Source organism: Temnothorax americanus, unplaced genomic scaffold, assembly GCF_048541705.1.
Source record: "Temnothorax americanus isolate GAGA-0224 unplaced genomic scaffold, ASM4854170v1 Scaffold22, whole genome shotgun sequence".
NCBI classification, from domain to species: domain Eukaryota; kingdom Metazoa; phylum Arthropoda; class Insecta; order Hymenoptera; family Formicidae; genus Temnothorax; species Temnothorax americanus.
The window spans coordinates 1,670,555-1,697,838 of record NW_027509360.1 but is presented as its reverse complement, the minus strand read 5'-3'; the positions used below and the strand labels follow the sequence as shown (position 1 = coordinate 1,697,838).

General features: G+C 39.6%; 1 protein-coding gene and 1 long non-coding RNA gene across 16 annotated transcripts in view; one reads left to right on the top strand and one right to left on the bottom strand.

Moving 5' to 3' along the window:
* Nucleotides 1-27,284, top strand: part of LOC143898161 (uncharacterized) — a 277,565-nt gene that overhangs the window by 100,247 nt on the left and 150,034 nt on the right. The window lies entirely within an intron of this gene.
* Mp (collagen XV/XVIII-type protein multiplexin) overlaps nucleotides 1-27,284 on the bottom strand; it is a 229,525-nt gene that overhangs the window by 97,453 nt on the left and 104,788 nt on the right. For 2 of the 11 annotated variants that reach the window (XM_077407441.1, XM_077407442.1), the window contains exon 1: nucleotides 9,933-10,508. The exons of 8 other annotated variants lie outside the window; for them this stretch is intronic. The gene's annotated coding sequence lies outside the window, so the exon portion shown is untranslated. Of the gene's footprint in view, nucleotides 1-9,932; nucleotides 10,509-27,284 lie in introns of those variants that run through there. One more of the 11 variants, XM_077407443.1, reaches the window with a different exon arrangement.

Sequence of the window (27,284 nt, the reverse complement as noted above, 5' to 3'; positions counted from 1 at the left end):
CGACGGAAACGTTCGTCAGAGCGCCATACGATAACTCGATTTTACGACGCTGCGTCTCGTCGACGTGTAATTGAAAATCCATCCCGGAGCGTTTTCGGCAATCTCGCCGCGCGTACGTCAAAAACTTTATCATGCCGCGCAACGAGACAAATACGTACGCGGAAAATGCAAAGGAAACGATGGAGCGCAACGTGGGATGTAAAAAAAAAACCAGGGAGGGCGCGAGGGAAGAGGGATGGAAGGTGGATGTAGGAAGGGTGCATCCCCCTATGTCTCGTGCCCGTGGGCGTTGAATTTTCTGGGTCGACAGCTGTCAATTGAGAGCAATGTCTACTGAAGACTACTCGTTAACGTATCGCGCTGCAGTGCATAGAATGCATCATACTTTTTTCTTCTTTTCCGCTCTTTTTTTTTTATTTTCTCTTTCTCTCTTTGCAGAGACTTGGCTGATATTCCGCGGTAGAATCGAATAATTTTCTTACACACACGGGAATTTCCGGATTTTTCGCTTCACTATTTCCACATGATGGTTCCCAGCTGCCTTCGATCATTGAGTTTCTGTCATCACGATTCGCAAGAATTTTTGTGGCTGTCGATTAAGCGCGCTTTCTATCGGAATTAAATTCACCATATGTATAAACGGCCGTGGCGCGGCGGCTCGCGCGTTTTGCCGTTTGGTAAACGCGCATCATTCAGGAATGTTGTGGAGGAGCGAATGAAAAATCTCGCCTCGGTCTCATCGCCATTGAAGATTGATGGTGCAAAATAAATAAGGCGACTGAGCAGACTTGGTCCGCAATATTGGCCGTAAAGAGCGCCGCTAAAAAGAAGGAATGGCAAGATAAACCGAAGTTGCGAAGTGGATTCGCCGGGACAAAGGATGAAAGTTAGTCGCGAAGAGCCGCACATCTGTGGGATTCCGTTCGACGGTATTTGCGAACCGAATACAAATATCGCGACTGCCGACGTCGATCCCGAAACGTAGGGCGAGTTTCAAAGCGAAGTCAGGATTTTTATTATTTTATTTTTGACATATACGGATGTTTGTGGATGTGACAGAAATCGCGGTGGCCCGGTGTGATATCTGAGGCCCTTGGCCTCGGCCTCCGGAATCCAAAGTGCACGGCGGAAAAGCGAGCCGCTGTGAAAACGGATTAATTCTCGCGTATAAATTGAAAGCTATTTTCGACGAGTTCGCCTTTTGTGACGCCTTTAAACTGACGGCAGGGCGCGGTCGAGCGAAAGCTGCGAACCGTGTAACGTGTCGAGCGGTCGAGCGCGTAGACAAAGCGCATTGAAAGCAAAGGCAAATTTTCGTATGCCTCCGTGTTGTGACATATGTTACTATAGTATATTGATGCCGGCGCAAGTCGACATCAAAATTGAATACCGTGATATCGTGACGTTGAAAACTTGTTAGTACGCACAGCGCCGAGTCGGATGGATTTATGCGTTTTTTTTTTACGTATCGCAACAGATGGCAACAGAAGTCTAAATACCTTTCTTATCTGTAAAATTCATACATAAAATCTTTTTACAACTTTTATAGGCTTGTAATAATAATACTAATAAAAATTCGTCAGGAAAGTTCAGTTATGAAGACATTTTACGTTAAAAGGAATAATGTTCTTGTAAATTAAGTTTTATAAATGCAAATAAATTAAAACTGTGCTTTCTAGAAATTATTTTCTTTTTTAAGTTTAAGGCGAATCATATTGAGCAACTTAATATTTATATACATCTTTTCGTTAAGTTGCAAAGTGTCGTTTGCAAATTTACACGTACTACAACATGTAATGTCACGTGCATCTCTTGGAAACGAAATAACGAGAGATTTCGACATTCGCAATGAAATTCGGTCGATCACGATTATTTAACTAGACAGAAAAAAAGGTATTTGCCGGGCACGGGTTCACTGGAGCGGGCAATATTTTTGTCCCGCACCAGCAGCGTTTTGTCTCTAGGATCAATTAATGGTTTCAATATCCGCGTTGGTGTTTCACGATTCTGCTCAGCGAAACAGGAACATTTTTTTCAATCATACGGTGCAAAGTACATCGTGGTTCGAAGGGGAAAATGGCGGAAGAAATGAAATACGGAGGGACGGGAGGAGAAAGGAAAGAACCTCGGATATATTATATCTAGAGATGTGTTATACATAGTCGTGCCTCTAAATCTGGATTTTTTCTGTTTGTATAGAAGATATCGAAAATATTTTCGACAAGCTGAAATTTAGACTTTTATTATTATTTCTACTATTTTACGCTCGTTACGTCAATGTAACGAAGTAGACAGCTTGAAATTTAAGTTTATACGTCATAATTTGAATTTAAAAGCTTTGCTGATTAAAAAAGAAATTAGTTTATCTTTGTATTTCTTTTCTGTTAAAATAGTGCGTTATTCGCTATAGTGCTATTCCGCTCCATTTAATTTAATACCACTAAATATATTCTGTTTAATTTAATTTGATTTAGTCTAGAAAATAATTTATGACATCTTTGTTGTAACTGAATAATTTAATTGAAAGTTTGATTAATAATTTAATTAATATGGAATAATTTGTATCAGAGTCGCGTTGATTACATCGAATGTAACTATATTCTCCTATTGCAGCTATAGTCAGTGACGACTGGTCGTGGTAAATGGTGCAGTGATATATACCAAACGATGAACGTTAAGACCACTTATTAAGCACTAGACTTTGGAATAATCCGAGAGAGTTTCACGGGATCTATATAGAATGGAATAGGCTTACGATTGATAGCTATAAGTCGGCCATCGAGCAATGTGAAACGCTAATTTGACATCGCAGTTACGATTCTGATATGGAGTCAGGTTCGTGGCTTTATGTAAAGTTACATAATACGCAATATCATGAATTTTAAAGCAATATACCGCCATTACGTGACACTCGAAATAAATTGTTTAATTGCAAGATGCGGTTTACCACTTTTTTGCCACGTAAAGGCAGTGATCTAATTGTAAAGGAAAAAATATTTTTACGAAATATTTGCTTGAGAGATACGTGAAACAAGTTAATTATAAAATTAGAGAGAGAGAGAGAGAGAGAGAGAGAGAGAGAGAGAGACGTCCACGTATATTAAATAAATATAATGTGAATGTGTGTGTGAATCACTCTTACGCAATATTTTCAAACGCGTATGCAACTCTTTCATTTCAGAAAGTTGAAATTGGAGCATTTTTCTGTCTGTTTGCGGATAACCGAAAAAAATGCCGTAGACAAAATTGTATAACAGTTCAAAGAGATCAAACGCGAGTGAGAAAAATAATTACTCCATAAATTTTTCTGTGTACTTTTTTTGGCTTTTTAATGAACTTATCATTCGGCTATTTAATTATACGTAATTTTAATTATAAATTTAAGGTTATTCTACTCGAATCCGATGCGGAAACATTAAATCGCCGAAATACCTTCACAGTTTATCGTGAAATAAATGGATATATTTTAAACTCGAAGATCTCGAAGGAATATGTTATTCGGTTCGTTATTATACATCCTTCTTTTTATCGAAAACGTTTCTTCGCGACAAATTTTTATCGTCTCTGACGTATAGGAGGGTGAAATATACTGCGTTCGGTTAAACGATTCTTGCCGTATATAATATTACAATATATTACGAAATTATGTACATAATAATTAGAAATGTGTTAGATATGCAATCTGCAGCGTCGCGTTGTTTCTCCCGGCCATTTCTCACATGTTTAAATTTCTTTATACGTGACGTATCGCGTGTAATAATAAGAGCGACCGAAACATGCTCAAAATGCGTTCCCCGAATAATTCCCAATAAGATGCATTCCGCGTGCGTTGTGCATATAACTATGGATGACCAGTTTCGAGGTAAACCTTATGTTGCACGGAACCCGGTTCACTTGGAAATTTGATTAAGCAGACGCAGAGTGAATGTTAATAGGGATATAACAGGCGTATACCTGCATCGCATTGTGTTTAAGGATGGCCGTTTGAGCAGGGGGTGAACTGAACTCCCAACAGAATCAGGCCCCTTGGCAGGAATTTTAATTGTTGCCGTAAAACCGAATTGCGTCAGCAACATACGGCACAACGAGTCGCTTAGCGCGAATATAGAAGCTGGTTCGATATTAAAGCTTAGACTACACAATATCGTATACAAATATACTTACAATGGGAAAATAATGTCAATTATCCTGCATTGCAAGAAAAGGTTTGTCTATTAACGATAATGCATTCATTAAATTTCGCCGCATATTTTGCATTCGTCGCGAAAAATAACATTTCTTGTAATCGAATATTATATGTATTATTTTAGTTACCATTATATTTTTACAATATAATTGATTTACCAAAACTGACGTAGTCAGTTTATAAGCCAAACTTAGACAAATTAGATTAATGTGATTTTATTAGGACGCTTCATATAGGATACTGTAAAGTAATTGCAACTCGTGATATGTCTCCTTAATTGATCAACCGAATCTTCACGAGTTTTAAAATTTATAAAATCGTGGTATTCTAAGATACCTCGAAAAAAAATGGATCTCACAGAAGGTATAATAAATGCCATGCGGACGATTTTATACCGCACACGGGATACTTAATTCCACTCGAAATCAAGCTTTGTTAAAGATTCGATTAGCGCGTTGACACAACTCACTGCTCACTCGACTCAGAGACGGACAGCGTGTCAAGGGTTTAAAGCAGAGTGGACCAAGTATTCGAGCGGTAAAGTTGACCAAAATGCAGTTAAACGCGCGGGTGTGCCGCGAAACTTGATAAAGTAAATACAACGATAGTGAGCCATTGCAGACGCGGCGCGGAAATTCACTGCGTCAATGTTATGTTTTCCACTTTAATTGCTTCATTGTGCGGATATTTTCTGCGCATTCGCACACTCGATTTCCGAGCGGAGGAACTTTCGGAGAACAAACCGCGAGAACGTTACACGGAGAAAAGATCACATTCTCGGTACCATCGACGATTATCATCAGACATTCAGAGTGCTCCGATATTTCGAATATTCGAGAAATTGCGATAAAAATATTCATTTATATGTGAATGAATTTGGCACTCAAAATTCACTTAGCAGTAACTTCGTTCTCAAGCAGAGAGACACGGAGAGGAATTTAAGTAGTCCTTTTATATCCTTGGAAGAGACACAATACGGCGACGAAATAGATACTTTGTTCCGTTTTACACCTACGTGCGGGGACGCATGAATCGACATGCCATCATGACATCACGACATACATAAGCAATGTTTTGCTGAATCGTATCTAATTTACACGTCGCTTGCCGTTTCTACAATGATATTCAGGCTGACGGCGGCGCCGCGGCGCGGCAGCCAAGCCGTCTCGAGGACAGCGATAACAGAGAAGTTTTGCGATTCGCCCGGGAAAGTTTCAATAGGAATATTCAATGGACAAGAACAGCTACTCAGCCTTTATTTAATTCGCCGGCATGCGAGCTCGTTTCTCACGGTTGCAATTTCGCGCCGCATTAGCGACAAACAATGATTGCAAGCGGTTTGTATCAGTTATTCAATCATCGTTAATGACTAAATACCGCTGCATACATCAAAACAATTTAAGTTCTGAACCACTTGGGTTTCTATTGAGTTAATGATGTCCGGCTGATTAAGTAAGTATATGACTGGATAACACATGAACGGGTTTTCCATAATTCACATGCAATTTACTTACGGCGAGAAAAATTTAACGTTCGAATCTCTGAAATATATGTCTCGAGCTGAACTACTAGCTGCTCGTACTTTATATCCCAATGAGAGAAAATGAGTTCTTGTTCGTTTCTCGATATCGTATAATGTAACAAGTTCGATTTACCTGCTCTTCAAAAACAGCTCTGAAAAACGGTATTCAACGAGCTTAGCCCAGGAAATTTTCGTAGTTAGAAATGTATGTGTGTGTGAGTGTGTGCCGTCATCTTTTGACCTGTAATGCAACGTAATCCGAAATGCTTCTATCTTGATAAATTAGTTTGAATTGTACTCAAGTATTTTGTCGTCGCCCTCGACAGAATTGCGGTTGAATCGACGATGGAGTCACATCACGCTCCTTTTCGCTTCACGGCTTATCTTTTTGCTCTTACGTATGTGCGCGTGTATGTGTGTGTGTGTGCGTTGGAGATGTCACAAAAAATAGTGTAGCAACAAAACGGGTCGAGCGAAAAGGATACGAACGGAGTGGCGCGTGTGCGAAGCTTAAAGCCGTCACGGGGAAATGCCAAACACGTCACAGTGCTGAAAGAATCAGCGAGATCGGAGGTACGAAGGGTACATAAAGCCTGTCCGTACGCTATAGCGCGCACTCACGTACTATCGAATCTTTTATTTCGTTATTCCTTAGTCCCCCGTCTCTCTTCCACTATGCTGCTCCTGTTTTCTGGATTACCTTCGTGCATACCTAACCCGATGTCTTTTTTCTCGAGTCTCGGAATCGAGTCGTGTTCGACTCGCGTCGAATGGTCACCTACCGATATTCGATATTCGATTACCAACCACCGCGCGTTTCACTTCGCATTAATTATAAATTATCGTCCTCCTCTTTCCTCTTTGTTGGCGGATATCCCCGATTTAATTATCTCGGGGGTATAATTTTCGTTTCATTCAAGTAACCGTGAGCAACAGGGAGCGTTACGTGAACGCATCACCTGTCCATCCATTGAATTGCGATCTACGAATACTATGAATACGAAAACTTATCGAGCATGTACGCGGTACTGCAAAAATTATTATAGAAAGTTATGTCCTATTTACATTACTGAAATATAAAAATCATAGTAGCAAAACGCGCGTCCTGATTTTTCTTAGATTAATTTCCTTCATTTTTATGCCCGTTATATTAGCCGTAAAGATCTTGACGTTAAGCAGAGAGAGAGAGAGGAGCCGCCGTCCTTATTTATTAAAACTAATTTTCTAAATCTCCGATAAAGAAATGCGGAAAGAAAAATAGCGTTGGCATCTGAGGCTCATACAATTCCGCGCGTAACATTTTTCATGTCACGGATTAAAGGAGTAAAAAGCTTCTTCTTTTTAATTTAATAAAAACCCATTAACCTAATCCAAATTTTTCTAGCAATTGTGTAGTTTAGAGATTACATTTATCTTGATCATTCGTATTATTACATGCACAGCCGTTATTATATATCGCGTTCCACAACGTGCCAGCAAAAATAATAAAAGTCGCCTTTTGCATCAGTCCGCGAAACATTAATCTTATCTCCGGCGGGACGACATTGTCATATGCGTCGCTCTCCTGATGTCTTCCGACTGCCATCTAATGTACAACGGGTGCCGAATTATTTACGAGCGCGATGTCGAGGTGCTCCGCCTGCGGAAATTCTTTTACAGAAACGATTCCTCTTTAATGTCAATCCCTAAATATTTTTCATCGCGCCGTTCGCGCACCGTTCTGTTTCATGACACCTTTCAATCATCGATCACCTTCCACTCTTCGGACTACAATGGGCTTTACGTAGTTTCATCGGATAGTTTTATCGATTCGCGCGGTATACCGTGTACCAGAAACGACAACGATTTTTTACCATCATATGTGCGCGATCGCGTCGGCTGTCGGTCCGGTTACTCTTTCGTTTCTCTGATTGACGTTTTTCTTCTATTACACCTCGTGATCGTGCGAGTGCTATCGGCTGTGCGTACAAAAAACGCAATTTTCGTCGATGACGCTTTTCATTTATTTTTTCAAACGCATACGTGCGCAAATTGTTCGCGGAGCAATACTGACCTACTTGCAAAAAAAAAAAAGAATAAAAGTTCTATGCAGAAACGACCCTATTTGCCATTCATTTAACATAGAAATGTCAATTTACGTGCTATTTAAATATAGAATGCCATTATCTCTGGATGAAAAGTTTATAAAAAAGAAAATTATCAACTGAAATTAGAGAATATTAAAACTGCTAAAATGTTTATAGTATCATATTCCCACGTTGCCGTTTTGGGGGATAAAATTTCCAAATTGTCAAGCTATATACGAATTTTCTCCCGAGAAAAACGGAAAGTCAATATCAGGTGATAAAGTTTATATGCGAGACAGTTCTTTCCGAGAATATATCTCATACTATATGATAAATACAATCGTTGGAAGAGCATTAAAATTTGCTTTTTCTTATTTTTGGTGACTAATAATTCAATTAGATTTGTCATAACTTATTAAAGATGCTCCGTGTAATTTCGGTTATTATTACACATCTTACCATATTTCCGCGAAGTAGCTAGAATACAAAAGTGACATATACTATAATATTTGTCATTTTAGCGTCGTTCGCTATTGTGCCGAATTAGCCCCATTAATTTTGCGCCGACGCCGCAATCGTGCGGCGGCGACCAGCGCAATTGTGTCCGATCGTCAGCCGCCGTGCTGCTGCTATTTCATTACGTAATGGTCGTCGCGAATGCGTATTCTGGTTATTTCGCAACGTGTTCGTGAGAAAAAAAGAAATCGCTCGATAATCGTTACGCGCAGATTTACCAGTGTAATACGCGTTTGCTGTCATAGCGAATTCTTCGAGATAATTCTCACTCATTGACGCTCCTGACGGTCAAAGGTGATTTAATTTCAAACGGCCCCACCAACTTTTGCTTTGACTGCGTCCTACGATTTCGATCGGCGATGAAGTCGTTTATTTTATCTCAATAAAGTTTTAATCTCGATAGACGAGTTTCATCAGCTCTCGTGTGCTGTGATACTCGTTTCTTTATTTTCACGAGAAAGTAGGAGATAGGTAGATAGATAGATAGAGAAAGATAGAGAAAGGAGAAACGACAGAGAGCGAAAAGTTTAGCCGTGTGCACTAAGAACTCCCCGCTATTAAGAATGCTCCTCCTAGATTTCGTCTTCAAACGACACTACCTTTACGCGACTCTTTGAAAGCATCGTTACGTCGTTACTTACGACAAACTCATTTGCGTACAACTATGTCTGCGTAATATCGCTGGTCGTTACGTTAATTCGCGTTAAATCGGCACTCGCTCGCCAAAGAGAAACTCTTTTGCAAAAGCTCACTGCCTGGAACTCGCGACCTTTCTCCCGTATCGCGCGGCACAGAAAATTACACTGGCTCGTTATAATGAAGCAATTAATTTACTTGAAACTTCTAGTATCGATAGACGGACTTTTTCATGTCGCGCGACTAGATGAAGAGGGAAATTTATAGCGCGCATTAGATGAAAAATTCGTAAAAGTAATCTTTGTTTTCGTATATTCATTTCGCGCGCGCGAATTAACGATAACGAAAGTTCACATTTCCTACGTTTATCAGATCGACGTGCCGCGATTTCGCTACGAAAATTATTCGCAAACGCCGCGGGCCAGTCCTGCTCTTTCTAACATTTAAGATTTTTCTCGGCCACGTTAACGAACCAATTTATCAAGCAATTTGTCTTATCTCGATGAAGTTTTTAATCCGGATGGCTGCGATAGAAGCTAACCGCTGATGAAAGAGTAACGGGAGAGGAAAAATCTGTCGTCTCCGCAATAACGAATCGGTATGCATTGTCGACGTTTAATTAATTCTTTCTATTAATTAAAATTTATAGGTTCATTTTATTGTCTTTACGTGATTCTGTCCTATCTATTTTAGATTTTATCACAGAAATGTTGGCATCGTAAATTGAAAAGTATCGATTTTTTTTTTACCGCGATTTCATTTGATTGCTATTTTAATAATAGAAAAAGTGGAGCGGAAAGAAATAAGGAGGAGAGAGAGAGAGAGAGAGAGAGAGAGAGAGAGAGAGAGAGAGAGAGAGAGAGAGAGAGAGAGAGAGAGAGAGATGCGAAGGCGGGATAGTTGCTCATGTCTTCGTCCCCGCAAAGCTCGCATTCCTAATCAATTTCTTGTAGTATATATGTAACGCAGGCTGCATCTTTTCTATCACGTCGATTTGATTACTTACACCAAACTCGAGCACTCCGCGTGTATTTCCCCGATATTTCTCAACATCTATAACTCACTCATGAAGCACCATGCCGAACGTAAATAAGAACACATTGTGGAGAACGGTTTGCACGCGCACTTTCGCGATCGCGCAACAGTACCAGAAGACGGATTCGTCTCCGAAGGTCCTCACGCAGGATGTTGTCACGGTACTTTGACACGCTTTTCTCTTCGTGGATCCTCGTGGATCTTCGTGGATCCTTCGCACGGCTCCTGGCTCGTCTTCCGCTTGCGGGCCTCACGCTTTTTTCCTGCGTCTTCTGCTGCGTCGCCGTACCCGCGCAAACTTCCTCCGGATTTTCCGCGACGCTCGTATTTCCGACCGGCCGCGGCAGCCATCAGTCGGCTGCGTCGAGACGCGTCTCATAAACGAGGACGGCCGGCATTTGAGCGCGCCCGCCGCCGCGGTTGTGTTCGGCCGATTCGTGGATCCTCGAGTTGCTTCGAGGGTGGCGAACGTGCGGGGCGGCGGGCCAGGGGGTCGGGGTTGCGTGCGGCGCAAGGAGCAGAACACCGGCAAGGGATTGAAGAGTCTGTGCTGCCGTCGCACGGACAGCGAGCAAACTAACCGGAGCGCGATCCGAACGACGTCGACGACGATGAAGCCGGGGCGCCAACCCCCAGTCGCGTCGCCGACGCCGACGCCAACGCTGAGTGGGGGTTGCTGTCTGTCCCCGCCACACGCCGCTACTACTCGCTCCCACCTCCGTGTTACTTCGCGAATAAATAAATAGGGGATGCGTGACGTGCGAAGCAACGTCGTTTTATTTATTGTCGAGAAGGAAGGAGAAGATCCCTCGGTGATCTTCAGATAGATGATGTCGAAGGAAATCTCGCAAATGACATAGGCATTTTGAATTTTACTTTTTGTTTAAGATCGCAGTATATTGAATGATCCTGAGGCCTGAATGCTATTTTTATCTTCCCGCCCGGATCATCGATTATTATATGACAAATGACAATGGAAAATTTTAATCGCGCATAAAACTGTTCGAGTTTAACCGTACCACATGACTTTCGCTAAGAAATAGAAGATTTATTAGCCGTCTTAACCGTTCTAATCGTGTTGAATAAAGCACATTGGAAACTTTACTCGAGAATATACATAACGAACTAAGGGTAAGAAATCTTAGAATTATCTGTCTCTTAGGAACCGATCGGTTCCAACAAGTCAGGCAAGTTGGCGTAACAACACCTCGTTGCAACTTGAAGGGTTGACTAGGGGAGCTTTACTTCGCGTGTCTGAGGTTGAGATAATGGGCCATAAGCGCCTTGCTTCATTTGCCAGTGACATCTATGGATGTCGTTTCGATATCTTGTCGGAACTTCGTCGGGCTCCAAAACGCAATTATTATATCAACTCGCAATTTTCTCTTAAACGAAAGCCGAGAAGGTTCTCTCTCCAAGAGGACGTAAACAGGCTATGGTTTTATGCACGGATCGTTTTCTCTTTTTTTTCGCGACGGAGAGCAGCGGTTCTCAAAGACGCGAAAGGCATTGTCGGAAAAGAATACGTCGAACGCGATTATGTAGCTGATTGATGCGACGAACAACAACGCGCGTCGCAGAAGGAAACCCGGAAGCGGGTCAAGCGTGATATTCGGCGCGGGTATCGTCCCGCGTGTCAGCTTTGCTGAGTTTTTCATAAATAAATATGAGATGATTATCTCACTTGTGCAACGCGTACGGAAGCTACGTACCATCTCAGAACGCTTTAAAAGGTCGGTGACAGAGGAGATTTTCATATTCACGTCATCGCGTAAAGATAAGAGGATTTAGCGCATGGTAGTTGTTCTTATTTTCTTGAAAATAAAAACGCCCGCGATGCCTTTTAATTCGCAACGACGATGGGTAAAGTGTATTTCATCCTTTGAAGGGAAAGGTGCCTTTTTCCGGGATAGAAAAAACGAGCTCATCTCTCTCCTCTCTCCCGCCCCGTCGTACATTTAATATATTCATACGCTTTTTAACGCGAGCTGCTTTCGGCGGAAGAACAGTTAGCGAGAACTGCTCCAAACTTCCCTTTCCGTTAATTGAATTCTATGAATTTGAACGGTATTGAGCACTGCAGAAATTTCGCAAATGCATTCCGAGAGTTCTGCGTCGATGTTTATGCGAATGCGAGAATTCACGCGTGTTATGACAGGTAGTACGGATGGACAGCAGTCAACAACACTCGCTGTCCCAGAAACATAAACTTAAAAAAAAAAAAAAAAAAAAAATACGCTTGGTTGTTAGGATGACGCGTTTTTCATATAAATATGACGAATGCGCTCGATACGCACGAGCTATATGATCCAACCAGAGTAATATCCGATTCTTCTCGGAATATAATGGAGTTGTTTAGGTATCTGAAAAAAGACATGGTATACCAAAAATTTTCCGGGGTTTATAGTCGTAACGATTTCAACAGACTCTAAAGGCCGGTTTTCACACGCAATGATTAGTGGCGCCAACTGACTGGCATTCATTGGCGCCAGAACCAACTGGCAAACTCACAAGTGTTTACACAGTGATTGACGTATAATATGGAAAATATTTAACATTTATTAAACACACAGTAAATGACAACAACCATATAACCTCAAATTTTGAGGTTATATGCTTTGGCCAATAACCGCCAGTAAACGCCACATTACTAGCGCCAGTTTGCATCAAGTGTTTACACTTGCATTTTTACTGGCATTAGTCGACTGGCGCGGCCTGGCGCCACCAATCATTGCGTGTGAAAACCGGCCTTTAGGCTATCCGTGACAAAAGCATAGATATCCGGATATTTTTGTAGGAAGAATTTATTTGGCGTTATCGCGGGTACGAATTTAATCCTGTATTTTTTCGGAGTTTAATCGGAATCGAATGCGCGAACGTTGCAATTGTTGCAATATTTTATTACAATCGATTACAAGATCTTGCGACGCAAGTTTTATCCACGCATGACGATCGATTTCGTTGCGACATATTTTGTTTGAATGCGTAACTTGCACCTAAGCTTTGGTTCTTCGATGAATTGATTTTAATGGTTCGATGAGCCGAAAAATTCTTCCACGCGAATGCATAATCATTTTTTACTTCTGCATTTGCTTGCTATTTCTCGATTATCAAATAAAGATTTCGAGGCAGACTTGAACTAATGTGAAGATGCTACGATTTAATTCCGTTTAACAATTAAAAGCATGGTTCATTTTCGAGAAGGTTTTGGCATTCGCTGTTTATAACGCTGTTTATAATTTGAAACTCGATCTTTGCTTGAATGTTTCAATTAAGGAAAGATAAATCTACTAATCAGAACTTACAATCAAGTTAAAAACCATTAATTCCGTGTGACATATTTCAGAAAATATTATATTTTTACTTACTAAGTTAATCTACGTAAATATTCGCAGAGGCACGTTTAACAATTACATTGATATTTGCACGAAAGCAAGAGCTCGTTAAATTTGGAAGGCGAACAGCAATTACTTTATAGTTGCCGCGAGCGTTTCTAACGCACAAATGATCTCTCGTTTAACGAAGCGTATTTCTCAGTTCCCTTTGTCGTCGTATTCAACAAACTCATTGCCGCATCGCGGCTGTTAATTTTTCCTCGCGAAACAATTTTTCTACCGTGAAGGAGATGCTTATCGCCGAATTAATAGAGGTAATTTGCCAAGATCGGGCAAATTACCTTGTAATTTGAACGAGAGATTGCCCTGTGCGTCCACGAAGAGAGTGAGAGGATCGATGTTTATTGTGCTGCAAAACCAGGATTGTAATCTCGATGGTTCGCGATGGTGTGAAGGTTGCATCGGAGGCTCATCGTTATTGCTCGTTAGACACTCGGTCGTGCGTGACGATCACTTCCGTCACGCATGAGCACGTTCTCCGTTCAAACGTTACTCGCTCCCGTCCGCTCGGGTAATTCGTTTCCCCGCATCCCAGATTTTCCAGGACTCCGGTACAATTCGCGATTTCGTTTCGAGTTATTCCACGCTCGCGAAAAATTGCAACCGCACTTTCCGTAACGTGTCGTGCGTGTTTGTTCGTTTCAGATTTAATGAGAGTTCAGTGCGTGTAACTATGCGCCTGCTGAAATGAATGTTATTGTTTGATAAAACGCGCGACCACGTTTTATTCAGGCGTATAGCGTTAAAACTTCTTTTTCATCATGGATTTATTAAACGGCAGTTTTAGCAATTTCCGCGCGCGCTTTGTTGCCGATTTTACTTTAGAATTCACGTATCTTCAAGAAAATTTGCACTTTACGCGCATACATCTTTAACAAGCAATCGGAAGCAGTATAGCTCTCTAAAAATAGGTAGTAAAATAATAAATATATAATAAGAGCAGGATAATAAATAGAAATTTGTGATAAAAGCGCGGAACTTTTTCATCGCGGGATCGCATTAACAGTTCGTAAACAGATTGAGAGGGAGTAAATCTTTATAATCTTTAAAAGCAGATAGAGATTCCCGAGGAGATGGTGCTTGGTAATAGCGTATCGTGTTTTCGCTACCATTCGTTTATTGCTTCTCCGCGAATAACGAAATCTCCACCGCTTATAACTGTATCAAAGATAAAGCTATGCGCGGGAGGCACTCGATAACGCGGTGTAAGTAGAAATTGAAATTTCCTACTGGGCTGAATTGCTCGGTAACTCAATATCCTAAGAGTTTGCTGACCTCGTTATACGCTCGTTCGTGCGTCCGATTCCTTCCGTTACGCATGAACACATTTTTCGTTGCAAGCACGTTGCACGGTATGAAATATAAAGAATAAGATGTTTCCACGAATGTGAAAACTATCAGAAGTTGGCTGATGATCGCTTTATTATGGCTTTTACCCAGAAAGCTATTATTGCTGCTAATATTATAACATTATAACATACGGTCGTTGATTCCTATAATTGTTTACTGTTATTGACTTACTACTAATCCTTCATTTTTCTCAATATCGCCGTAATTGTTTTCAATCTCAAAAAAAAATTTTACTAATTATATAAATATATTTAGAAAATATTTGTCAAAATATTCTCGTCAAGTTTATTCCTGTTGAAATATATCTTTGACTTAATTATAATTTAATTTATAGTAATAATTTGTAAAAGCTTATTATGAAGATTATTTTGATATTATACTTTTTTTACACTATCAAGTACAAATGTATAATGTATAGTATGAGATAATCAAGTTGAAAAGATAAATAGATGGATAAGCGTTTTATTATTTCCGTAGAAAAAGTTCAGGAAAATATATAATGTATTCAAGACAGGGCATACACGCTACATCACGCGAACGTTTCAAGAAGTACCATGTTGATCTCGTCAAGCAGTATCTTGAATCGAGTTTTTCGCTAACCGGAAGTATACCGCAATGCGACGTATGGAAGGCTTATCGTCCTCGTTAGACGGTTGCTCGTGCGTAACGATTACTTCCGTCACGTGCACATCCTTGAATCTTGAATCAAAAGCCACTCTGCTCGAACTATTCGTTTCGATGGATCAAAGAATGCGATGTCCCCGCTTTAGCAAACGTGCCGTTCTGGCTGCAGTATATTCGCGAGCGCATTCCTTGGTTCTGGAGCGTCGACACAATTAATTGCGAATGGTTGGTATAGGTGTCAAGATTTTCGCGTTTCGCGTTTCGCAGTCGATAATTTGTATCGCAGTAGGAAAAAAGGTATTGCTACGTGGGATTTTTCAACAGTATTTTATTCACGAGGAGTTCCAATTTTGCCTCTCGAATAAATAAATCGTTCTGCTCGACGATTTTTCGATTAAGAAAAGTTTAAAACGCTCAGGATAGATTAAGTATAATTGTTTACTTTCCTGTTAAAAAGAGATACAGGAAAATACAAAAAGTAATTTAACGCATCGTAGCGAGTATAATCAACGTGTTTACGACAAATTGCGCGCGTGGTGTTCTTCCGTACATTCCTTAATAAACGAAATATCGGCGTGTGCGCTTTCAAAGGGTCGGGTCTCCTCGGTACTATTGCGGCGAGCACGAAATGACAAACCGCGCGCACGTCCATCGGCGAGAGCGATGAGAGAGCGGGGATGCCTTCAGGTTGCCGCGAATCGATGTCCGACCCCGCGCCGCGGCGCGAATGCAAATGCGAAATAGTGGTTGACCCATTTTTTCCGCGCTTATCGCGCCGCACTGTCTCCGCTCGACTTTTCTGTAGCCTTCACATGCTCCGCCATCAATCTTCGCGTTTCGTTCATCTTCTCCCCTCCTCCTTTAATCGTTGTTACGTTGAATATCGTGAGTCTGCGCCAGTCCGGCCGATAAACTAATTTCGTTCGGGTTAAAAAGCTGTTCGCGAGTCAGCGCACTTTTCCTACAGCCGTTCTCCGCTCCTCCCGAAAATCCGTGCCCGTAATCTAGCACCGGAAATCTCATCCCTCATTTTTTTTGTCTCTCATCGCGCGAACGTGTCGCCGTTTTGCCATTTGCATTCTGTTTCTTGTCTACGACAGAAAAGGCAGCATCGACGTTTTTACTGCTCGTTAGGATCAAATTACGATTTAAACTGATATCCGAGATCGTTTGCGCGTCCCGACGAAAGATAATAATTTTTAAATGGATTGAACTTTTTTTCCCATTAATTGAACAAATAATAAGGGCACGTATCCAGAAATTCAACGTTGCTATTTTCGATCTCTATTAGAACTTTTTGACATTTGATGTTACTAGAATTACAAGTTTTTAATTTTACAATATTTATATACTAATACTTTTCGCAAAGTCATTCTTATTATAAAGTTTGTTCTTATTATTTTAAATCATTTTGGAATAGACAGTTTCCAATAACCTTTACACGATTCTATTTCTAAAATGATTATTATAATAGACAGTTTCATTTTATTGATGAAATTATATATTTAACATTCATGATTAACATCTAATTATAAATGAATCGTATTAATTATGTAACGCTCATTAAATTATAACAAAATTATATAGATCGAGTGTCTGATTTTTAGATACGAACTTTGAGACGGTGTAATAGAAGCAAGAAATACAGTAGCTCGTATATTTAGAATTCGTGTATTTTTTTAATACGGCACAGAATTAGAAATGATGCGTTCCAATTCCTAATGACCTACATTTTTCTCGTCTTTGTGCTCGAGTGAACGGTGTTTATAGCACGCCGAGGAGCACGTAATAATTCGATAGTGTCTCGGATCTCTGGGATCCCGCGACGACGAATCGAGCGTATGATTTTCGGAATCGCTTGGCGTCGCCCGACCTCCGTGCGAGAACTTATTGTCCGGGCAAGTCGGTTAATCCGAAATTCTCAGATAACAAGAAGGACGTTGCATCACCGTCGTCGATGCCCCGAGGGTGGTCGCTGCAAAAAGCCGAGTTGCGATTTAGCGGTTACTCGGGCTTCGCTTAAAGGAAAACGTATTACTTGACATTTCTATATAAGGACTGACGGACGGGCACACGAGCAAGAACGAACGAGATTTGCCGTCTGCGAAGGGCTTTTGGGAACTGATCATCTTTATAGTTGAACTTACGTCAAATCGACCAGAGAAAGCATTTCCGCTTGGAATATTAAAATAATATGGTCAACAGCCAGAAAGAGATGGCGTATCGATAAAAATTGATGCCTCGTAATATGCTAATAAACTGATAAGTGAATTATCAATTGTCGTAATAATTTTTTATCTTACATATTTGCAGTTTTGAGAAACGGCATTCCGGATATCTTGTCGAATAGATGTTTTTCTTACCAGCAATACGAATCTTACGTATATTAAAGTATGTATAATACTTTCTATTAATATGATTAAAAGAACATTCTAAAAATAATTAATATTTTTGACATTTTCGATAATGCTATATATGCTACAGATATCTAGATGTAAAATAATACTTATCGGAAAATTGCTGGTACTAAATCGACCCAACTTTAAACATTTAACAAACGTCATATCGAGAATCTATTGCTTTAGAAAGATTTATTTAAACTTTCAAGACCCTGCTGAAAATTGTTTCACTATCTCGAGGAATAACGCTTGATAAGGTTAGTTATTCATAGTAATTACATCGCATTGTATAATGAAAGATATACATTTTTAAGCTCCAGAATACCGTTTTTATTTTATTCTCATAATTCTTTCTTGTTGACCTCGCGAGCTCTTTCTGTCGTAACGATCCTATTACGACATAAAACATCTGCGCGCGCCGCGCGCGCTGATATTTTTCTTGATTTATTTTCCGAGACATAATTAAAATCGTGAGTCACGGAGAAATTTGTGAAACAAACAGCAGCGACAATTAATCTGCAGTTTAATCCAAGGTCTTATTCAGATGATACAAAGCATGCGGGACAGTAAATGGTAGACGCAGATCTTCCCACTGTGTTCGCTATTATTCGCCGTCGCGCGCACACTGAAATCTGGATCTAAAGTTTTCGCGAATGAATATGAATAACAAATGGTGCGCGGATTATACACACTCTAAAACCTGCGCCATTAATACGCAATATAGATAGTAGATCGTAGGCTACAATTAGTTTCTCGCGATACGTGCCATTGTAACGTGCCCGTGGGCAAATACTGGCGGGTGTATATACGTATATCATATTGATAAACGTGGAATATGCTTCACACGGCAACGTTCACGCTTCATCGGACCATCGTCTGACTTCAACGTCAATAACAGTCGCCTGCATGCTTTTATACAGCTTCCGTTAGTTCTCATGTATCGTAGTTTTCAGTATTGAAGAATCTCACGTATAAATCCGGCGCGATTCTCTTTAAAGAGAATTTCTCCGAATTGACTTTACTTACTCGGGTAATACGGGGAACGCAAATGCATTTTTGCAGTCGCGTTATTTTCGTTATTAGATTAAAAAGGAGGGCTACATAATGCGTTTTCTTTGCATCTGAGAAAAGAGACATGCACGACAGAAATTTGCATACAAAAAAAGTAGGACGCTTTCATGTATCCTCTTTTTTTTTTGTTTCTTTTTCTCCCTCGTTATATACGTCGACGCACGAGTCACGCGAAATGTGAACGAGAAAGGATAAACTGGGAAACACGCCATAAATCCGCGGGGGTCTCTTACCGAACGTTTGCCTTTGGATGTATACGTTGCGGGGATACGAGGTCGCGTCATGGACGCGAGGAAGCAAGTTTTCAGGTGTTGTGTGTTGTTGTTCACGTAGCGCTGTTACGTGAAGCGGCGGGCCGGGACAAGAGCGGATGTCCGACTTGCCATGGCCACCCTCTGTGGACAGTTTAGTGCACGACACTTGTTTGCTTCGCCTAGCAGCGTATTTTTCCCCGTCCGTTTCTCTATCCATCTCTCGACATCCGGGCCTCTCATCCGTCTCGGACGCGCGACTATGAGCGCGACGTGAGCGACCGAAGCTTAGGAGAAGCCCAACGATATCACCGAGGTAACCACAAGATGCACGCCGAACGATGGGTATCCCCCGTTCGATTGGTCCGAAAGTAACTGAGACAAATCCGATCGTCTTTATCTGCGAGACTGCAAAGTGTCGTCGCATTCTGAAACAGGTGCGCCACGAATGGTGGCCGTGCGAAATGCGATTCGATGCTAACGCGACCATTTCGTACGTGGTGCTTACGTGCCGGAATTCCTAAATCCGATTGTCCTGCGGTCGTGTCGACGGAATGTTTGTCAGAGATGCGCGCGTTAAGATGCGAATTTCACGATTGCTCCGAACAGCCGTCATACAACAATTAACCGCGCTGTCGTTGAAACTTGTGACCGTAACAGTGCTTGCAGATGTCAAAACTTTGATGATATGGATTGTATGATCGTATATATTCGCGATTGATATGAAATGATGTATAGATTTTTTTGAACTTTTAGAGAAAAAATTGATTTTATTATCAAAATTAGTAGTGTATGTACTTATGATTATTGTTGAGGGTTTCGCATTTTGGGGTAAGAAGTATGATAGTAAAAAGTATGATATTTTGTGTATGCTTTATTACAGTATAGCCTATAAAATAATTTTAATTAATAAAAAAATATGGAGTCGTTTAATATAGATACATCCGATAGAATACATACTATATTTTATCATTTTTAAATGTTTTGTTTCTTTTAATTTTTATAACAATTTTGATATTATTTACTTATTTGTTTATGTCAGTGCATTAAGAAATACGTATACTACTTATTATTGAAACGCTTTGACCGTCCTAAAATTAAATATTATGATCTAACGATGAGCGTCTGTTTGTACGCGCACCGGCTGTTCAAACATCGGGCTTTCTACTTAAAGATAGAAGAGAGGACGCAGAAAAATCTTCCGCTAAAGTTATGATAATATTTAATATCTTTTAATTGCAACATGGTTTGTATAACGGTGAAAGCACCATTAACAATACTTAATAAAGATATTTGACCACGTTGATTACTTTTGAATAAACTATATGTTATCAGACGAAACGTAGATACTATCCAAATACAAATAATATATTCCAAATTATTTAAACAATGTAATAACGGTGTATTTTAATTCGAATGAGTTTAACCATTATGAGATTAAACGCAAGCCAAGCATTTGATTTATTGAAAGCCGATCTGATATCAGCTGATTTTCCTTAGAGGTTCACTAAGATTCTCGACGCAAAGTTATCGGTTACCGTTCAGTGCACACGATATCGGACTCCGATAGTCTCATGTACCGTTCTTGTTTTGATAATCCTGTCCAGCCTTGGAATGCATTAAACATCCAAGCTTTGAATACTGCTGAGGAAAAAGGATCCGTGCACAAAGGAATCGCGATCGTTCGAATCGCGCCTTTGGAATTAATCCTGTGGCATACGGGATTCCGTTGCGAAAGAGTCGAAGAGGGTGGTCAAGAGCCAAAAGGCATGCGAAAGAAAGTGAGCGGACGAAAGAGAAAGAGGGAAGGGGGAGAAAAATTTATGCAACAATGCTAAAAAAAATATATATATATATAATCTAGAGATATATGAAATTTAAATAAATTCTAAAGCGGATCAGTATATAATACGAAATATATTGAATTTGCCCGTGAATGGTATTTTATAATTCGACGTTATCATATTATAAACTGATTTTAGCAATAATCAAAAACAGATAACCTGAAAAGATAAATTAATAAAGAACTTTAAAATGCAGTTCTTTTTTTTAATTTTCTAAAAGTAAAGATTTTTGTGAGGATGTTTAATTATTTTCTCAAAATTTGCTCTGCGATAAGAAGATTATAGTCCGGCAAATATTATTATTATTGCAAGGGACAAATAAAAATAGTTTCTTGATATCGCATTGCGATAGACGTAATAAATACGTAAGGAAGTTAAATATGACTCGTCTCGAGTTATTCTACATTATTGTGAGAGCTGCTGGTAAAATATTTATATAATTTGCAATGCGAGGGAAATATAAACGATTGGAATACATGATTTTAAGCAGACTAAAAACAAAATCTAAGAAGAAAAATTATGGATGCATTGGATTTGCATTTGCAGGCGCGCAACACATTTCGCGATGATTGTAAATTCTGGTCGCAACATGCATTTCATACATCATCGACCTACGTATGATATTGTTCCGAAATTGTAACGATTTTACCATAATTATAAACGGAATGCCCTTCATTAACGCAAATTGGTGCTAATTTTGCCGTTCGATATATAGCGGTCTATACAATTCGATACAATCACTAATTAAAATTTTGATTATTTATTCTCGTTGAGTGTAAGTAAATATTTATAGGATACTCAAATACTTCTAGAGCTTTTTTAAAACGACGATTTTTTGAAAATATACCAAAATTGTACGGCATATTTCGTTAAAAAAATAGTCACTATGAGATTATCTGGCGAGTCTGACAGGACATATCTAATATAATCGATATGGGTTAACTTCAGACAATACGAGACGAGAGAAGTATTCTTGGTACTCTTTATGGTACTTTAGGGGTACGTACAGGTATCAAGAATGGAAAAAAAGAAACACTGTGCAAAGAAACAGATCGAATGTCGGCCTCTTTCCATGTAAAACGTTACCTTTTATTGCCGTGGGTGCCCGTCAGGTAATCTCCAGGTGACTATATCGATTAGAATTTTAGTACATTTCGGCACGCAATAGAGCAATCAGCAACGCGAAGCAAATTCATCGTGATTGAATAGCGAGTCGATATTTTATGTATTATATAAAAGATATATGTTTAATGAATTTTGCCAATTATTCGTATCACACAATTTCAAATATTGCCATTGTGTAAAAGCGACAACAGAAAACATCCTGTAAATATGCTATATACGCAAAATTGAGTTATAAAAGGAGCGTAGTGGCATTCAACCTCTTTCGACGTTCTACATTTCTTTTCTTATCGTTACGATAGCTTGTAACTTCTCATTTAGTCCAATTGCATCTCATGTAACGTACCGCAGCATATCGTCTCTTTTGCACCACATCACGTTTCATTTCGGTCCCCCATAACCCCATCGCGTTCCACGTTGCTTATAGTACCATATGGGTTTTTCATTTTATCGTAACTCGATCTCAGATCCAGACATCTTGGAAGCTCGTTCCATTCCCTACGCACTCATCATCATTGTATTTTATTACTTCTCGCGTGACAACGCAGTCTGCGCTGTTGTTTAAGATAAAAATATAGTAAATTTTTTGGGGAATCCATAGATGGTTCTGAGTTTCAGAAATTACTGGTTTAGCGGAGTATTACTTTAAAATGATTATCTATACAGATATATCTCTCCTTGCGTAAAGGAATATATATATAGGACAATTTTCAGACGGCATATTAAATACGAATCATTTATCAGACTATGCGGAACTCTGGAATATTCCGCATCTGCAAACAGTATGTCTATATATTCATACAAAGGGAATTATTATTTAATTTATTTTGTTTGTGTGGTATATCTTTATATTTTTTACACTATGCTGAATAAGATCTATCACATATAAAAAAAAAAGCTTTACTCGTCGCAATGAAAGAATATTTCAAAAAACAACTCGTAAATTAGAACATATATAATCCTGTGAAAGAATGAAAATAAATAATAATTTTTTTTTATAAAAATGCACTGTTCTAGCTATTTATATATAATGTATCAATTTTATCACATCGAAAATTCGTCCAATATTTCAGTACAGATTTACTTTAATCAAATGTACTCTGTTCCCTTTATATAAACGTCACTTTTTTAATATTTTTTTTGGTTCCCTAAAATCTTGATTCTATTTAACCTAATATATATGTTGCAAAGCTTTTCATTATACGCGAAGGCGCAATTTCACTCGTTTGCTTTGGCTATTACTTTTGCGTTAGTTCAACATTCTCATCATACAGTCTACTTTTGATTTATTATGATTGTTTATCCCGATCGACCCGATTCCGCATGACCATTTATGTCGGTCTGTATTAATTCCATTACCTACGATACGATGCTCTCGGTATTGCTTTCCATGTTTCGATATCAATTTCGACGTTTAATTAATACAATACTTCTGAAGAAACGGAAAACCAATATTATTTTTTTTCCTCTCCGCAAAATTCGTGCATTCCACGGTTTAATTAATTTTTAAATGCTGTTGTTCGACATTTGTATTTTTTATTCGCAAGTCGTTGCCCACTAAATTTTTTCTATATAGTTTTATATATTTTTTGAATTACATTTTACGAAGTAAAATACTACGATAGTTCGTAATTTTTAGTGTATGAAATTTCTTAAACTTTTAATTATGTATAACACTTAATATGTCCCACTCTACCAATGTAGATTAACTTTAATCTTGATGGTTTAACTTAATTACTTTTTTATCTTTTTCTAATTCTTAAGACAAGAAAAAAGATAAAAAGTAAGTTAAACTGAGATTATAGTTAATCTGCGTTGGTAGAAATGGACATTAAAAATGTGTTATAATATTTTTATTAAGAAGAAATCACGCGAATCAAAGTATATTTTTTTTAGAAATTGCATAATTATGTATTTTTTATGAATCTCTTTTATCAATGTATAATTCTTAATTTTTCGAAGTGCTGTGCGTAGTTAGTATTACCAGTATCGAAACAATCGTAGGCAAAATAGGTGAATATTGTTTAAAATTTATTATATTCCAAAATGATAGATTATCCTTAATTGGTTCGCCTAATTATAATTTTATCATTTATTTGAATCTCTAATGAAAGAATTCGGCGTTTAAACAAGATGCACGATATCGTCACCGAGATTCTTTCTCGAGAGTTTTATGGATCGTGAATATCTGATAATGTACCGAAGGATTAAGGCGCCGAATAAGAAAATTTCACTTTACATCCTCGGTCGGCCACATAAATCGAAACTAGCTAATCTCTTTTCGATTGCGCGTACTTTTATCCCTCCTTCTATACGTTAAGATTTAAGTTCGCCGAATGGCGTTACCCACTCGCAGGTCTAAAACTGTTCGTAGCTGTAACTCGAAGCGTCTCTGAATGTTTTCTGTATATTTACTTTACTAAAGGAAACTAGAATAGAGTGGAGCAGAATATAGAATACAACTTTATCTGTTCTTACGATAAACATCCTTTAAGAATAAATACTTATTTAGGGAGATATAAAGCCATCTGTGTGCGTGTACGAATAGAGAGAGAGAGAGAGAAGGAGGAAAAGCATTTAATATATAAAGCGTTTTAAAGTTCTCAAACTTAATTTTCATGGCAATTTACTTTATTTTAATTAGAAATATTTTGAGAACGGTCTTATTACTTGCTACAGTTTTTCAAATTTAGAATTAAATATCTAGATTATTAAACTTCAAACTTGTTGCACCGAAAAAATAAAGTCTACTTAAAAGTGCTTTTTTTTAACATTTTTTATTATTATTAAAGATTTATTAAAAGATATTTCAAAACAGAAAAAAGATTCTTAATACAATCTAAAAATACAAATTTTGTACATCTTAATTATTATGATAAATTGTCATGGGTTCTTCATATTCGTAACAAATAGACAGAAAATATATTTACGCTTCGATATTGTGTACGGTATTATTTACCAGCATCTTGCTGGAAACACGCGAAACAATGATCATTCGGATCATCCCATCTGCGGTTCTCTGCGCGCGTAGCCGGACGTTATCGGGCACGATGAAATAAAAGAAGGAGATCGCTATATAAGTCAGGGAACGTAATTTCACCATGTTGCTCCGTGGTAATCCAAGCCTGCCACCAACGGCGGGGCGATTCGTTCTTCAGGACGCGCCGGTACCTAAGCGCACGAATGTAACGCGCCCTACGGCCAGGATCGCGCCGTGAATCTCGAGGGGCAATTCGTCCCCACTCGAGAGCCGAGGTTCCTGGATTCCTTGGGAAAGGATAACCCGCCGCCACGGAATCTCCCCGCACGGAAAATTCCTTATCTGTATCGCCCACCTCCCGCCGGTCTCTCCACCCCTTTCGCCGCGCTGCGCCGCGCGCCGCGGTTCACGTTCCTCCCGCATCCAGGAGTTATTTCTCCTCGCTCCTATCGGGGCCAGCGCGCAGTTCACCGCTCGAGAAACTGTTGTCTTCTGCCTCCCCCAAGATCCTCGCGGCACCGGGATGCCGCGAAACGGAGTGAAAACCGCACACGAACCGGCGTGTTGGAAACCCGCAGCGCGGCGGAAGTGCCTTTCCGTTGACTTAAATTATAACTTGGCACACATATACGGGGCGAGCCCACGATAGCGATAACTATATAATTCTACATAAATTGCATAATTTTACAAATGAAGGAGGAATATTTGCCAATTGGCGACGCTGGAGCCATGATCTTCAACTCACAAACGCTGCGAGAGCATATATTCTCCTCTTTCTCTCTCCCTCTCGTTCTTTCCTTTTTCTAATTTCGTGCACACATGTATACGTACGCCGAGCATTTATTGTTGCGTTATCTCGCAAAGGTATTAAGTACGGGGAACGTACGAAGAACCAGCGAAAGAGGAGGCGGATTCCAGCGTTCCGGCGGCGCACAAGCTATTCTTATTATCACGTATTACGGTGGAGATGAGAGCTCGGTCCGTGCGCGGGAACCCACGAAGTACGTCACTTCTCCGACGATAAAGCGGTCGAAGCAGCCGGGAAACATGGTTCTCGCTATTTCTCCTGTATCTCCGGGTCATACACGTAGAGGATCGTACACGCCGCCGTAACGTTCCCTCTCTTATATTTTACGCTTATATCTTACTCCAGCCTCGCTCCTCTCGAGCGAAGCGTACCAGTGGAGGTTAAACCGAAACGCGACAAGAGTATTGACATTTTATTCGCCCAAAACGATCGATCGCTATCGACACGGGAAATATATTACTGCACCAATGCCGGGATCTCTCAGAGAACTCTTACGGCTGATTCATACCGGTCGTCGCTATTACCCCGCTGGCTTTCCGCGACTTATCCGTAAGCCGTTGGAAAACCGTATCGCACTTTTCCACCCCGCGCGCGCGCCAGCCTATTGCCCCCGCCATATCGCGAGAGAATATGGTTTCGGACCCGCCGCGCGCCGCTAGAAAGTATAAGTCACGGAGCGTAAGGATCAGACCACGAGCGAAGAGGAATTCCGCTTGGAGAATTCGAAATCGAGTTACTATCTGATGCTGAGATGTGTCCCGAGCGTTTCTTGAGAATCCGTCGCGGCAGTATTATCGAATCTGTCTCGCAGCAAAGAGACCTTCTATTTGCTCACCGAATTGATGTAGCCCCTCGCTAATTGTTCGCTGACTTAGCGAGAAGTAACAATCCGATTAGAATTAGAACGCGAAAGTTATTTCATCATTAACTGGCGAGTAACGAGGTATTATGGAAATTGGCGAACTCGCCTGCGAGAAGTATTTATTTAGGCTTAGCGAACTTAAAGAAGTGAAAACTTAAAATTGCGTTATACCGAGGGACGTACAAAGAACATGACGTAATCCATGAATACCGCACGTACCAATTTAAAACTTTTATTTTTAATATCATTTTCTTGAGATGCATAATTTGCGAAAAGGAAATCATAATTACGATAATAGGAAACATGTAAAAATAGTTAGCGTTACATTAAGAGTTTGAGAATACATTTCTTTACACATATAATGTTTCTATAGACAAGCAACTTAAAAACACAACTCCATAAATAACACATATGTCTATAGGCGAGTAATTGCACGTCTAAGGAAACAGCGAGATGTAATAATTTACAGGATATATTACGATGTTTGTAGTCACGATAGCGCGCAATTAAGCAATGATGATAAATTATGTACTTAGGGGTAAACGAAGCATCCATATAAATGATGCATAATTAACTCGCCTGCACAATTGACTAACAATGTTCGTCTATTTTTTTCC